The sequence below is a fragment of the Pelophylax lessonae genome, assembly GCF_965119305.1.
Source record: "Pelophylax lessonae genome assembly, chromosome: 5".
In the NCBI taxonomy this organism is placed as follows: Eukaryota; Metazoa; Chordata; class Amphibia; order Anura; family Ranidae; genus Pelophylax; species Pelophylax lessonae.
In genome coordinates, this window is record NC_138772.1 from 553,844,448 (window position 1) to 553,859,673 (window position 15,226).

General features: G+C 46.3%; 1 long non-coding RNA gene across 1 annotated transcript in view; it reads right to left on the bottom strand.

Moving 5' to 3' along the window:
- Positions 1-11,291: 11,291 nt before the first annotated feature.
- LOC309555797 overlaps positions 11,292-15,226 on the bottom strand; it is a 73,814-nt gene continuing 69,879 nt past the window's right edge. The window contains exon 2 of the long non-coding RNA XR_014225279.1: positions 11,292-11,409. This is a non-coding gene — a long non-coding RNA (uncharacterized lncRNA). The remainder of the gene's footprint in view (positions 11,410-15,226) is intronic.

The window sequence follows — 15,226 nt, forward strand, 5'->3', positions numbered from 1 at the left end:
TTTACAACAGCTGACCGTTCTTCTCTCTCAGCGGGGAGTGATCGCAGGTGGCCGGCGGCATCCTTGCTGCCTAGTGGGTGGCACGCTCGCCCCCAGGAGCACTCCCGCGAACCGATGTACCCATACGTCAGTTCACTCAGCCGAGCCAGCCTGCCGCAGTATATCTGCAGTAGGCGTTTGGCAAGTGGTTAATCAATACATAATAATAAACACTAATTTTGAAAATGATGAGGCTGCACTGATTGCCACAAAATATACAAGTAGGCACTTTGTACCCACTTTTAATGTACAGAGAGGAAGAGGTGGAGCTTTAGGAGGAAAAGGTGGAGCCTAAAGAGGAAAGGGTGGGGTTTACAGATGACAGGGCGAGTCTGAAACAGGAAGGGGTGTGGCCTTGACAGGAAGGGGTGGTCGAAGTTAAATTAGGGGGTGCACGAGTTTAGTCAGGCCTAGGGCAGCACAAAACAGGGGTTGCCTGCAGCAGTATATATACGGCGGGCGGTCCTTAAGTGGTTATATACAGTATGTGCTTGCATTAACTTTTATTCAATGAGGTTTGTCAGAAGATCTGAGGGCGTTCTTTGAACAGAGAACCCAAATTACCAAGCGGCTCCTGCAGGGGTAGCACTTCAATTACATAGAGGCAGCCATATTTGCTCGATACACACATAGGACTTTCGTTCTGCTTTGCAGTGCTGCACAAGGGTTGTGTCTTAATGATCCTCTTTTGTGAGTGCAACTCTAACAGACAGGGTCTGTCTTGTAGAAAACAATAGACTTGCTCTAGTAAGGCCGGGGTCACTTTATCGCAACATTGTGCATGCAGAGAAACGCGCTGCCATTTAGCAGACGCACAGCGGTGCCATTATTTGCTAATGGCACCCCCACGCATTTAAAAAACGTGCATGTTTCTGCACGCGCCAAAACCAGATGATGCCCCAGCACCGTGCGGTTTAGTGCGAAGCAGAGGCGTAACTAGAACCTTCAAGAAACCATGAAGGGCCCCCCGGACCCCTGGCCAGGGCCCTTCCCTTCAAGCCTGGGGCTCTTCCCACTGATCCCAGGGCCCTTTACTCTCATTGCGGGGCCCTTTATTACGGTCCCGCAGCAGGACCCTTTCACAAGTTCTGCAGTGGGCCCCCTTTCTGCCATCTTGGGATCCTTCCTATGGTGGTGGAATACCAGGGCCTGGTCGCCAGTGTGACCTTTGCGATTCTGGAAGTTCACCCACTGGTGTCAGTAGTTTTTACTTTTTTGGTATTTTTATTGAATTATTTTTATCATTTTATTTTATTTTTTTTTACAATGTGACTGACTATGACTCTGTCCATTCAGAAAAGGAAGGAGCTGGTAAATTACATATTTACCGACCCCTTCCTGGTTCTCTATTGTGACACATCCCTTGCAGCAGCTGGCAGGAGAGGGGAGGGGGCACAGTGGGGGGGGGGGGGCAGCACAGTTCGGGGGACCAGGGGAGAACAGAAGAGGGGAGGGGCAGGGGAGGGGCAGCACAGTGGGGGGGGGGGGGCAGGGGAGCACACAGGGGCCCAGAGACAGCAGAACACAAGTTAACTGGATAGGAGGAGTGGCGGGGGCAGCATACAGAGGAACCAATCTCCTCCATTTTCCTCCTGCAGCTACAGGAGGAAAAAGGAGTACAGTGATTTCTCTACATGCCGCCCCGCCTCCAATCCAGGTGTACAGGGGAGCCGCACAGGCCCTCTAGAGCATGGGGCCCGGTTGCAATTGCAACCCCTGTAGTTACGCCCCTGGTGGGAAGCGTATTCAGTAAAGAGTCAGGGACTTCTTCTCCGTGTTTCTCATGCATAGAGCAGCTCGTTGAAATGAAAAGGCTGCTCTACACGCGACGGGCGGAAACTTGCCTTGCGGTTGGTCGCACCTGTAGATGTGAACCAAGCCTTAGATAATCCATTCTTTATTCTGGGAATAAATAACTCCGGAATGTCCTTACCTGAGTCCCGCTGTTGGTGATATCATCCGGTGACTCCACAACTCCAGCCGTGTCGGGAAGAGGAGCGGAGAGTGTGACGGCCATATGGAGGCACATTAGAGAGGAGACCAGGAGGAAAGACATCTTCACCTGGCTGATATCCGCGTTCGTGTCCCGGCCGCTCAGCTCGGGGTGGCATTAATCCCGTATAGTATTACCTGTACAGAGAACTGCCATTTAGGGATATTGTGTTTGCTTTGTGTATTAGAATAATTACAGCGTGTACCGTGCAGAGAACGCGAGACACTCCCCTGAAGGATCTCTTCCCATCACACTAAAGACCAACTCCACTGTGAATTATTATTATACAGGATTTATACAGCGCCAACAGTTTACACAGCACTTTACAATATAAAGGGAGACGCTACCGTACAGTAAAATACAAGAGGGTTAAGAGGGCCCTGCTCATAGAAGCTTACAATCTAATAGGGTGGGTCAAGTGATACAAATGTTTATAACTGTGGGGGGTGAGCTGATGGGAGTGACTAAAGTTCGGTTAGTTAGAGGTGCGATGGGCTTCCCTGAAGAGATGAGTTTTCAAAGATTGCCTAAAGGTAGGAGATAGCGAGACAAATTGAGGTACTGCCCTCCACACTCCTCTCCTGTACATACTGCCCACTGTTATACCCTCCACACTCCTCTCCTGTATATACCGCCAACTGTCATACACTCCTCTCCTGTACATACTGCCCACTGTCATACCCTCCACACTCCTCTCCTGTACATACCGCCCACTGTCATACCCTCCACACTCCTCTCCTGTACATACTGCCCTCTGTCATACCCTCCACACTCCTCTCCTGTACATACTGCCCACTGTTATACCCTCGCCATGCCTCTCCTGTACATACTGCCCACTGTCATACCCTCCACACTCCTCTCCTGTACATACTGCCCACTGTCATACCCGCCACACTCCTCTCCTGTACATACTGCCCACTGTCATACTCTCCACACTCCTCTACTGTACATACTGCCCACTGTCATACCCTCCACACTCCTCTCCTGTCCATACTGCCCACTGTCATACCCTTCACACTCCTCTCCTGTACATACTGCCCACTGTCATACCTTCCACACTCCTCTCCTGTACATACTGCCCACTGTCATACCCTCCATACTCCTCTCCTGTACATACTGCCCACTGTCATACCCTCCACACTCCTCTCCTGTAGATACTGCCCACTGTCATACCCTCCACACTCCTCTCTTGTACATACTGCCCACTGTCATATCCTCCACACTCCTCTCCTGTATATACCGCCCACTGTCATACCCTCCACACTCCTCTCCTGTACATACTCCCCTCTGTCATACCCTCCACACTCCTCTCCTGTATATACTGCCCACTGTCATACCCTCCACACTCCTCTCCTGTACATACTGCCCACTGTCATACCCTCCACACTCCTCTCCTGTATATACCGCCCACTGTCATACCCTCCACACTCCTCTCCTGTACATACTGCCCTCTGTCATACCCTCCACACTCCTCTCCTGTATATACTGCCCACTGTCATACCCTCCACACTCCTCTCCTGTACATACTGCCCACTGTCATACCCTCCACACTCCTCTCCTGTATATACCGCCCACTGTCATACCCTCCACACATCTCTCCTGTACATACTGCCCACTGTCATACCCTCCACACTCCTCTCCTGTACATACTGCTCACTGTCATACCCTCCACACTCCTCTTCTGTACATACTGCCCACTGTTATACCCTCGTCATGCCTCTCCTGTACATACTACCCACTGTCATACCCGCCACACTCCTCTTCTGTACACACTGCCCACTGTCATACTCGCCAAACTCCTCTCCTGTACATACTGCCCACTGTCATACCCTCCACACTCCTCTCCTGTACATACTGCTCACTGCCATACCCTCCACACTCCTCTCCTGTGCATACTGCCCACTGTCATACCCTCCACACTCCTCTCCTGTACATACTGCCCACTTTCATACCCTCCACACTCCTATCCTGTACATACTGCCCACTGTCATACCCTCCACACTCCTCTCCTGTACATACTGCCCACTGTCATACCCTCCACACTCCTCTCCTGTACATACAGCTCACTGTCATACCCTCCACAATCCTCTCCTGTACATACTGCTCACTGTCATACCCTCCACACTCCTCTCCTGTACATACTGCCCACTGTCATACCCTTCACACTCCTCTCCTGTACATACTGCCCACTGTCATACCTTCCACACTCCTCTCCTGTACATACTGCCCACTGTCATACCTTCCACACTCCTCTCCTGTACATACTGCCCACCGTCATACCCTCCACACTCCTCTCCAGTACATACTGCCCACCGTCATACCGTCTACACTCCTCTCCTGTACATACTGCCCACTGTCATACCCTCCACACTCCTCTCCTGTACATACTGCCCACTGTCATACCCTCCACACTCCTCTCCTGTACATACTGCCCACTGTCATACCCTCCACACTCCTCTCCTGTACATACTTCCCACTGTCATACCCGCCACACTCCTCTCCTGTACATACTGCCCACTGTCATACTCTCCACACTCCTCTCCTGTACATACTGCCCACTGTCATACCCTCCACACTCCTCTCCTGTACATACTGCTCACTGCCATACCCTCCACACTCCTCTCCTGTGCATACTGCCCACTGTCATACCCTCCACACTCCTCTCCTGTACATACTGCCCACTGTCATACCCTCCACACTCCTCTCCTGTACATACTGCCCACTGTTATACCCTCCACACTCCTCTCCTGTACATACTGCCCACTGTCATACCGTCCACACTCCTCTCCTGTACATACTGCTCACTGTCATACCCTCCACAATCCTCTCCTGTACATACTGCCCACTGTCATACCCTTCACACTCCTCTCCTGTACATACTGCCCACTGTCATACCTTCCACACTCCTCTCCTGTACATACTGCCCACTGTCATACCCTCCATACTCCTCTCCTGTACATACCGCCCACTGTCATACCCTCCACACTCCTCTCCTGTACATACTGCCCACAGTCATACCCTCCACACTCCTCTCCTGTACATACCGCTCACTGTCATACCCTCCACACTCCTCTCCTGTACATACTGCCCACTGTCATACCCTCCACACTCCTCTCTTGTACATACTGCCCTCTATCATACCCTCCACACTCCTCTCCTGTACATACTGCCCACCGTCATACCCTCCACACTCCTCTCCTGTACATACTGCCCACTGTCATACCTCTACACTCCTCTCCTGTACATACCGCCCACTGTCATACCCTCCACACTCCTCTCCTGTACATACCGCCCACTGTCATACCCTCCACACTCCTCTCCTGTACATACCGCCCACTGTCATACCCTCCACACTCCTCTCCTGTACATACTGCTAGGACCCTTCCATTAATTTTCTGTATTATCCCTGATCTCTCCTATTCTGGGAAAATGTTATGAATAAACTTTAATCAGACACTTTCTCCCTGTAAATCACTTGGAGATGTTATTGGGTCATCCCGGCTCTCGTCGCTCTCATTTCCCGGAATATTAGAAAGCAGAGAGAACATGTGACGCTCAGAGACACAGAGAGTGAAATGTGCCAAGTCCAATCCCCGGCCTCCATGTCATCCTGGATCTCATCCGAGGGATTAATCTCATAATTGGACAGCGCAATCCTTACTTCATCATTACCATGTTTACATTTGGTATCAAGAAATCACGCGGCGTATCCGGAATGTAAATCCAAGATTTTTACTATTAAAGGATTAGTTCTGTGTTGGTTACCAGTGCTACCCTGGGGGTATTTGAGAAAGGGGTGGGAGGGGGGAGGGGCTTATGGTAGAGTGGACAGCTGCTCATAGGCCAATAAAATCTAGGATATATTCTGTAAAAAAGAAAGAAACCTATATACCATATTCATTTTAACCTTCTCTTTAATGTTTAGGTCAGGTAGAGTTTTACATTAAATTTTATGAAAAATAATTTATACTAATTTTTATATATGTTCACTGAGTTCAAATTTTGTCTTATTTTTGTAGTGTTTACCCTTTTTTTTTTTAAATGTATTCTTCCATATTTGTTTTGCTGCATGAAATAGAGAGATATGTAAACCAGCCACTAGGAGGAGCTTTTAGATCTTGTGGGAAATCTTTAAGTAAGAAATAGGGGTGCACCAATACTGATACCGGTATCGGTGCTGATACTAAGCATTTGCATGAGTATCGGTACTCGTGCGAATGCTCCGATACCTCCAACCAATACTTTCAGGCTCGGTTCTTTCAGCTGTTCATGAGATTTCTCCACTGACAGCTGAAATGTAAAAAAAAAAAAGAAAGCCTGCAGTTATCGGTTGTTAAGGGTCCGCTGTGTCCTTAGCAACCAATGACTCATTTAGCTGTCAGTGGAGTTCCCCTGTTGACAGCTGAAGTGTAAACTGAAGTCCTGGCAATTGGAGCAATCAAAAACAAAGCAGCCAGCAATGTTTATCAACAACATTGCTCAACCACACTGCAGAAAGATAAAAAAGTAACATTGTTCCTTTTTGTATCTTACTGTTTTTCTTCATCTACAGATCAAAGGAATGAATTTTCGATCTGCAGATGAAGTCAGTTTAACCACATCCTGCCTTGCCTAGAGCAAAATTATGGCTCTCCCGTTCTGACTGGACGTCATATGATGTCCTTCAGAACAAGCTGCTCCTGCACGTCCCCGGGAGTGTGCAGCATGGCGAGCGGTAGTGCGGTGTGTCGCTCCGACACGCTGCATCTCTGATCATGGTAAATAGCCTATGACGTAGGCTCCTTACCTCTTTGCCCAACTGAAAATTGGCCTGGGCAGGAAGGGGGTGAAAGTGCCCGGTAGGCAAGTGGTTAATATAGAACAGTGTATCAGAAAGTGTATCACCAGCAGTTCTCACACCACCTGATAGGGAGGGATATGGAGGGACTGCTGGGATCGCTGGGACTGCTGGGAAGGCAGGAACTGCTGGGACTGCTGGGCCTGCTGGGAATGATGGGGACCGCTGGGACTGCTGGTGATACACTTTGTGTTTTTACATCTCAGGCAATCCATGAAGAACTCTAAGTGAATTTATTGAATCTACTATACTGAGATTAGGTGTGGTTTACCATCACTATGTTCGGATCCTGGAGTGTAAGAACTCATGTGTGCTTTTCTTGCCGTAACTAGAGCATACTTTAATCTAAATTGCTTGTACCTTCCCTATTGGCTGGCTTTGGGCTTTCATGCTGTACCCTTCTGGGGTGGGGGTATTTTTGCCCTGCTTTGCTGTGTTGTCTGTCCATGCCCCAACCCTTCCTGCTCCCTGCGGGTCTTTACTTACATTGAAAGGATCATTATACCGTAGATGCATAGTTGTGTTCTGTATCCCTTGAACTCCTGAAGAAGCTTAGCCAGTGAAACGCGTTGGGACATTACACCTTCCGTTGTCACCCGTATTACCTTTTATATATATATTATTGTGATGGAATCTAACTAGGAAGATATATGGGGTAGATGTCGCTATGTATACTTCTATATTATATGCATCTAATGTTTTATGAGGACTTACAAGTCAATTTTTTTTAAACATTTTGCTAATTCCCAATAAAGATCTGTTATTATAATATTGGTATATTTGTGACGGAACCGAACCAGACTCCGCTTGTGTGCTTCCGTCAGTATACCGCTTCCTTCAGCCTTGAACATAGATATCAGACATTGTAGCGACCCCGACACAAAACTTAGCTGAGAACTTAGCTTGTATGAGATCTGGAACTCTTTATTGAGCAAACTCACACAGATTATATACCCCACCAGGTCAGGTGAGCCTGATAACATCACATACAGATAAAACTATATACAGCAACATAATTAACCTGATCTAATTAACTAGCCATCTGGACAAAAACAATAGGTGAATGAGAATCCAGACCCAGACAATGTTATAATTAACATGCTAATTAACTCAGCACCTCAACCTGCCTGGATGACCGGACTGCCGGCAACAAGGCTAAAACAAAGTACATTACAGATTATCCTACGTATAAACACAGAACACCTTATTAACCGCTTGCCGATCGCCCGCCGCAGTTTTACTGCGGCAGGCTGGTTCAGCTGCGTGAACCGACGTAGGGGTACATCGGCTCGCGGGAGTGGTCCTGGGGGTTACTGTTTTCTTGTTTTTTATTGGTTGAGCCAGATGGACTTGTGTCTTTTTTCAACCTGACTAACTATGTAACTATAGTGTCTATTAGGGGCACAGGGTGACCAAGAAAATGATGGACAGATACTTAACCACTTAAGGACCGAGCCCATTTCTGACACATTTTGTTCACAAGTTAAAATCAGTATTTTTTGCTAGAAAACTACTTAGAACCCCCAAACATTATATATATATATATATTAGCAAAGATTCTTGAGAATAAAATGGCGGCCATTGCAATATTTTTTTTTTCGCGGTATTTGCGCAGCGGTCTTTCAAAAGCCATTTTTAAGGAAAAATTACATTTCACTGCATTAATAAAAACGAAACAGTAAAGTTAGCCCATTTTGTTTGTATATTGGGAAAGATGATGTCATGCCGAGTAAATAGATATCCAACATGTTATGGTTTAAAATTGTGCACACCCGCGGAATGGCGACAAACTACGCTCAATAAAAATCTCCAAAGGCAATGCTTTAGAAAATTTTAACGGTTACCAGTTTAGAGGTAGAGAGTAGCTCTCGCTCTGGCGATCGCGGCGATACCTCACATGTGTGGTTTGAACAGCGATTTAATTTGCGGGCGGGACTGCCGTATATGTTTTCTTTCGTGCTCACAGCGACGGGGGCGGTTAAAAATGTTTTTTTATTTCCTTTTTATTTTATTTTTTTTATTTTAGCACAGGTTTTTTTTTTTTTTTTAAATCTGATCACTTTTATTGCTGTCACAAGCAATGTAAACATCCCTTGTGACAGCAATATGCAGTGACAGGTACTCTTTATGGAGGGATCGGGGGACTAAAAGACACCAAACTTCTCCACTGCACTTCAATGTATTCAAAATGCGAAAACTGCATTTTTGCATACAGTCACTATTTAAATTTGGCGCCGTTAGCAGCCGAGTAACCCGGACGGGACGTCATGGACGCCGCCTCCGGTTTACGTCAACGGTGGGACGGGAGATCCGTGCAGATCTGCGGAAGGCGGCGGGAGGGGGGGGGGTGTCCCCTCCTGCATGCTGGGGTAACGATCGATTGGCTCCCAGGTCGCATCGGCCGTTATTTCCTGAAAGTCGACCACCAGCTCTAAAAAATGGTACCGGGATGATGCCTCTAGCTGCAGGGATCACCCCGGTACAACCACTTATTGCAGCCGACGTAGAGCTACGGCGATTTGCCGGAAGTGGTTATGGACACTGAGAATATGGTTTGGATTACTTCAAATGGGACAGTAATATTTATCAACAACATCTCTCAAGAAATCTGATACATTAGTTCCACTGTATCAGACTGATGTAACATTGTATGAGCTTTTCCTCATAGACTATCGTAGGTCGGAGCCAGACAGTCTGCTACTGGGGACTCCTGCTATTTTCTGTTTAACCACTTCTGGACCGGAAGGTTTTACCCCCTTAATGACCAGGCCATTTTTTTTGGGATTCGGCACTGCGTTAATTTAACAGACAATTGCGCGGTCGTGCGACGCTGTACCTAAATAAAATCAATGTTCTTTTTTCCCCACAAATAGAGCTTTCTTTTGGTGGTATTTGATCACCTCTGCAATTTTTATTTGCGCTATAAACAAAAAAAGAGCGACAATTCTGAAAAAAAAAAAAAAAAATGATATTTTTCACTTTCTGCTATATAACATCCCCCCCTCCCCCCAAAAAAATTACAAAATCTATTTTTTTCATAATTTTAGGCCAATTTGTATTCTGCTACCTATTATTTTGATTGGTTTGTGCAAAAGTTATTGCGTCTACTTACTAGGGGAAAGATTTATACAATTTTTATTTTATTTTCTATTTTTTTACTAGTAATGGCGGCGATCTGTGATTTTTTAGAGGGACAGCGACATTGCGGCGGACATATTGGACCCCTAGCTGACATTTTTGACAGTTTTGGGGGGGACCAGTGACATTACTACAGTAATCAGTGCTAAAAAATATGCACCTTTACTGTAATAATGACACTGGCAGGGAAGGGGTTAACCTAGTGGGTGATCAAAGGGTTAAGTGTGAGCCTAGGGGGTGTTTCTAACTGGGGGGGCGTGGCTTGTGAAATGATCATAGAGACCTGTGTTTCTATATAGAAGGATCACAGGCGCTCTGTGATCATTCCAGGGAGAACGGTCAGATGTGTTTACAACAGCTGACCGTCCTTCTCTCTCAGTGGGGAGCGATCGCGGTGCCCGGTGACAATCGGTATCCCTGCTGCCTAGTGGAGGCAAACACAGGGTGACTTACACATAAGAGGGGCCTGGGGAGCGGTGAGAGGGATTTCCCAACCTCTCTAAGGTAAGCTGGGTTCCCCACCCCCAACCCAACCAAAGTGACTCTGAGGGTAAAAGGAAGTGCCATAGAACATGTTTTCTGATCTTTACCTTCAGGGATGCGATGGAGAGATTATCAAATACTGTGCAATCTATTCTCATTTACCAATCACTGTCCACCAAAATAACTTCATATATACAGAGCAGAGGGCAGAGCTCCTTCACTGCATCTATCTATCTATCTATCTATCTATCTATCTATCTATCTATCTATCTATCTATCTATCTATCTATCTATCTGTCTGTCTGTCTGTCTGTCTGTCTGTCTGTCTGTCTGTCTGTCTGTCTATCTATCTATCTATCTATCTATCTATCTATCTATCTCGAGTATTATATCTTTCTTTCTTTCTTTCTTTCTTTCTTTCTTTCTTTCTTTCTTTCTTTCTTTCTTTCTTTCTTTCTTTCTTTCTTTCTTTCTTTCTTTCTTTCTTTCTTTCTTTCTTCCTTTCTCTAGTATTGTCTGTCTGTCTGTCTATCTGTCTGTGTGTCTCTCTCTAGCAGTATGCCTATCTACATAGAACACTGAAGACGTATCTTTATACAATGTTTCAGTAAAACATCCTTGCTCCGTGTATTATATTGTATGTAGGAGTCCAAATGAATAAAGGTATAAAAATCTATACATCTCTTTTCTGATTTTAAATTGCTTTAATGTATTTTTATTACAGTAAAACTACTTGTGATTCTGTAAAACTTTATTTGTCCAGATGGGGGCGCCTCTGCGGATGGTTTTTGTATGGATATGGTTCTTGGAGACGTCATCCGGAAGGTAAGATATGGAATATATAATGCAGAGCGCTTCCCATCGCTGCCTCCACACCGACAATTCCTGAATTCTTCCCGTCTTCTTCTTCTTCCATCATCTTCAGAGAGAGCAGAAGAAGGAAAATCAAACCTTTTCTCCAGACACAGAGCCTGATTTCTCCTTACAGCTATCAGTAGTAGTTTATTGGTGTTTTGGTTATTGATTTGTGCGAGTTTACAAACTATTGGGTTCCTATAGATATCTATATTATTTTTGGTCACAATACTTTTGAAAATATAGTGTATCTTTCTTTCTTTCTTTCTTTCTTTCTTTCTATCTATCTATCTATCTATCTATCTATCTATCTATCTATCTATCTATCTATCTATCTATCTATCTATCTATCTATCTATCTATCTATCTTTATATATCTAGTATTATATCTATCTATTTTTAACCGATTGCCAACCGCCCGCCGCAGTTATACTGCGGCAGGCAGCCGCTCCTGCGCAAACCGACGTAGGTATATGTTGGTTGCGCACCTGCAGCTAGTTGGCGAGTGTGCGCCACCAGCGGCGCGCTCCCACCCCGGCTCGTCAGCAGGGACTCCAATGCACGGGGCACGTGGCTCCGATTGTCACCTGACACCTGCGATCGCTCCCCACTGAGAGAGAAGGACGGTCGGAAGTTGTAAACACAGCTGACCGTTCTTCTCTCTGGAATGATCACAGAGCTCCTGTGATCCTTCTATATAGGAACACAGCTCTCTGTGATCATTTCACAAGCCACACCCCCCATAGTTAGAAACACTCCCCTAGGTACACATTTAACCCCTTGATCACACACAGTGTTAACCCCTTCCCTGCCAGTGTCATTATTACAGTGACAGTGCATATTTTTAGCACTGATTACTGTAATAATGTCACTGGTACCTCCAAAAGTGTCAAAAATGTCAGTTTGGGGTCCGATCTGTCCGCCGCAATATTGCAGTCCCGCTAAAAATCGCAGATCGCCACAATTACTAGTAAAAAAAAAAAATGACATAAATCTTTGCCATACTTTGTAGATGCGATAACTTTTGTGCAAACCAATCCAAATACGCTTATTGCGATTTTTTTTTTTTTACCAAAAATATGTAGCAGAAAACAAATTGGCCTAAAATGTTAAAAAATTTAGATTTTTCAATTTTTTTTGGGAATGTTATATAGCAGAAAGTGAAAAATATTGTTTTTTTATTTCAGAATTATCGCTCTTTTTTTGTTTATAGCGCAAAAAATAAAAATTGCACAGGTGATCAAATACCACCAAAAGAAAGCTCTGTTTGTGGGGGAAAAAAAGGATGTAAATTTTATTTGGGTACAGCGTCGCACGACCGCACAATTCTCAGTTAAATTAATGCAGTGCCGAATCGCAAAATATGGCCTGGTCATTAAGGGGGCAAATCCATCCGGTCCAGAAGTGGTTAAATGATAACAATGTATCTGTTTTCAAGTCTTTCTTATTAATCAGGAAAATGTTTATTGATGAATTTTCACATTGCATAAACAAGTAGGACCAAAACTCTTCCCTCCCCCTCCAATACCAAACTCTTCTGCTGACACACACGGGGAATAATGATAAATAAAGTCAGTTACCTGATCACCATCTGGTGTCTCCGGGTCTCCCGGAGAGTCAGAGATCGGAGCGGACAATGTGACGGCCATGTGGACACATAGAGAGAGGACCAGAAAGAGACCCATCTGAGGATATCCTGATATACCTGCACCAGGTACAGCTCCGTCTGCCTGACACTGTTCAATCCCGGACTTTATATTTACTCTTTATATCACCGGGAGGACGGGACATCCACCGCCACTCCTTTTAAAGGAAAATTAATTTCCATCCAAAATTTTAATATTGAATTTTAAATGATAATATAAAAAAAATCTTTTGGAAGAAAATATCCCCCAGAAACACAAAGTAGCTCAAAGGTGGAATATTTACCTAAGATTCATCTCAAAATTACCTCATAGAACCTTCCACAATAATATAGAAAATTATAAAATTATATAAACTCCTCTCCTGTACCTTCTTCCACTGTCATACCCTCCACACTCCTCTCCTGTACATACTGCCCACTGTCATACCCTCCACACCCCTCTCCTGTACATACTACCCACTGTCATACCCTCCACACCCCTCTCCTGTACATACTGCCCACTGTCATATCCTCCACACTCCTCTCCTGTACATACTGCCCACTGTCATACCCTCCACACTCCTCTCCTGTACATACTGCCCACTGTCATATCCTCCACACTCCTCTCCTGTACATACCACTTACTGTCATACCCTCCACACTCCTCTCCTGTACATACTGCCCACTGTCATATCCTCCACACTCCTCTCCTGTACATACTGCTCACTGTCATACCCTCCACACTCCTCTCCTGTACATACTGCTCACTGTCATACCTTCCACACTCCTCTCCTGTACATACTGCTCACTGTCATACCCTCCACACTCCTCTCCTGTACATACTGCCCACTGTCATACCCTCCACACCCCTCTCCTGTACATACCGCCCACTGTCATACCCTCCACACTCCTCTCCTGTACATACTACCCACTGTCATACCCTCCACACCCCTCTCCTGTACATACTGCCCACTGTCATACTCTCCACACTCCTCTCCTGTACATACTGCTCACTGTCATACCCTCCACACTCCTCTCCTGTACATACTGCCCACTGTCATACCCTCCACACTCCTCTCCTGTACATACTGCCCACTGTCATACCTTCCACACTCCTCTCCTGTATATATTGCCCACTGTCATACCCTCCACACTCCTCTCCTGTATATATTGCCCACTGTCATACCCTCCAAACTCCTCTCCTGTACATACCGCCCACTGTCATACCCTCCACACTCCTCTCCTGTACATACTGCCCACTGTCATATCCTCCACACTCCTCCCCTGTACATACCGTCCACTGTCATACCCTCCACACTCCTCTCCTGTACATACCGCCCACTGTCATATCCTCCCCACTCCTCTCCTGTACATACTGCCCACTGTCATACCCTCCGCACTCCTCTCCTGTACATACCGCTCACTGTCATATCCTCCACAGTCCTCTCCTGTATATACCGCTCACTGTCATACCCTCCCCACTCCTCTCCTGTACATACTGCCCACTGTCATACCCTCCACACTCCTCTCCTGTACACACTGCCCACTGTCATACCCTCCACACTCCTCTCCTGTACATACCGCTCACTGTCATATCCTCCACAGTCCTCTCCTGTACATACCGCCCACTGTCATATCCTCCCCACTCCTCTCCTGTACATACTGCCCACTGTCATACCCTCCACACTCCTCTCCTGTACACACTGCCCACTGTCATACCCTCCGCACTCCTCTCCTGTACATACTGCCCACTGTCATACCCTCCACACTCCTCTCCTGTACATACCACCCACTGTTATACCCTCCACACTCCTCTCCTGTACATACTGCCCACTGTCATACCCTCCACACTCCTCTCCTGTACATACTGCCCACTGTCATACCCTCCGCACTCCTCTCCTGTACATACTGCCCACTGTCATACCCTCCACACTCCTCTCCTGTACACACTGCCCACTGTCATACCCTCCGCACTCCTCTCCTGTACATACCGCTCACTGTCATACCCTCCACACTCCTCTCCTATACAAACTGCCCACTGTCATACTCTCCACACTCCTCTCCTGTACATACTGCCCACTGTCATACCCTCCACACTCCTCTCCTGTACATACTGCCCACTGTCATACTCTCCACACTCCTCTCCTGTACATACTGCCCACTGTCATATCCTCCACACTCCTCTCCTGTACATACTGCCCACTGTCATACCCTCCACACTCCTCTCCTGTACATACTGCCCACTGTCATACCCTCC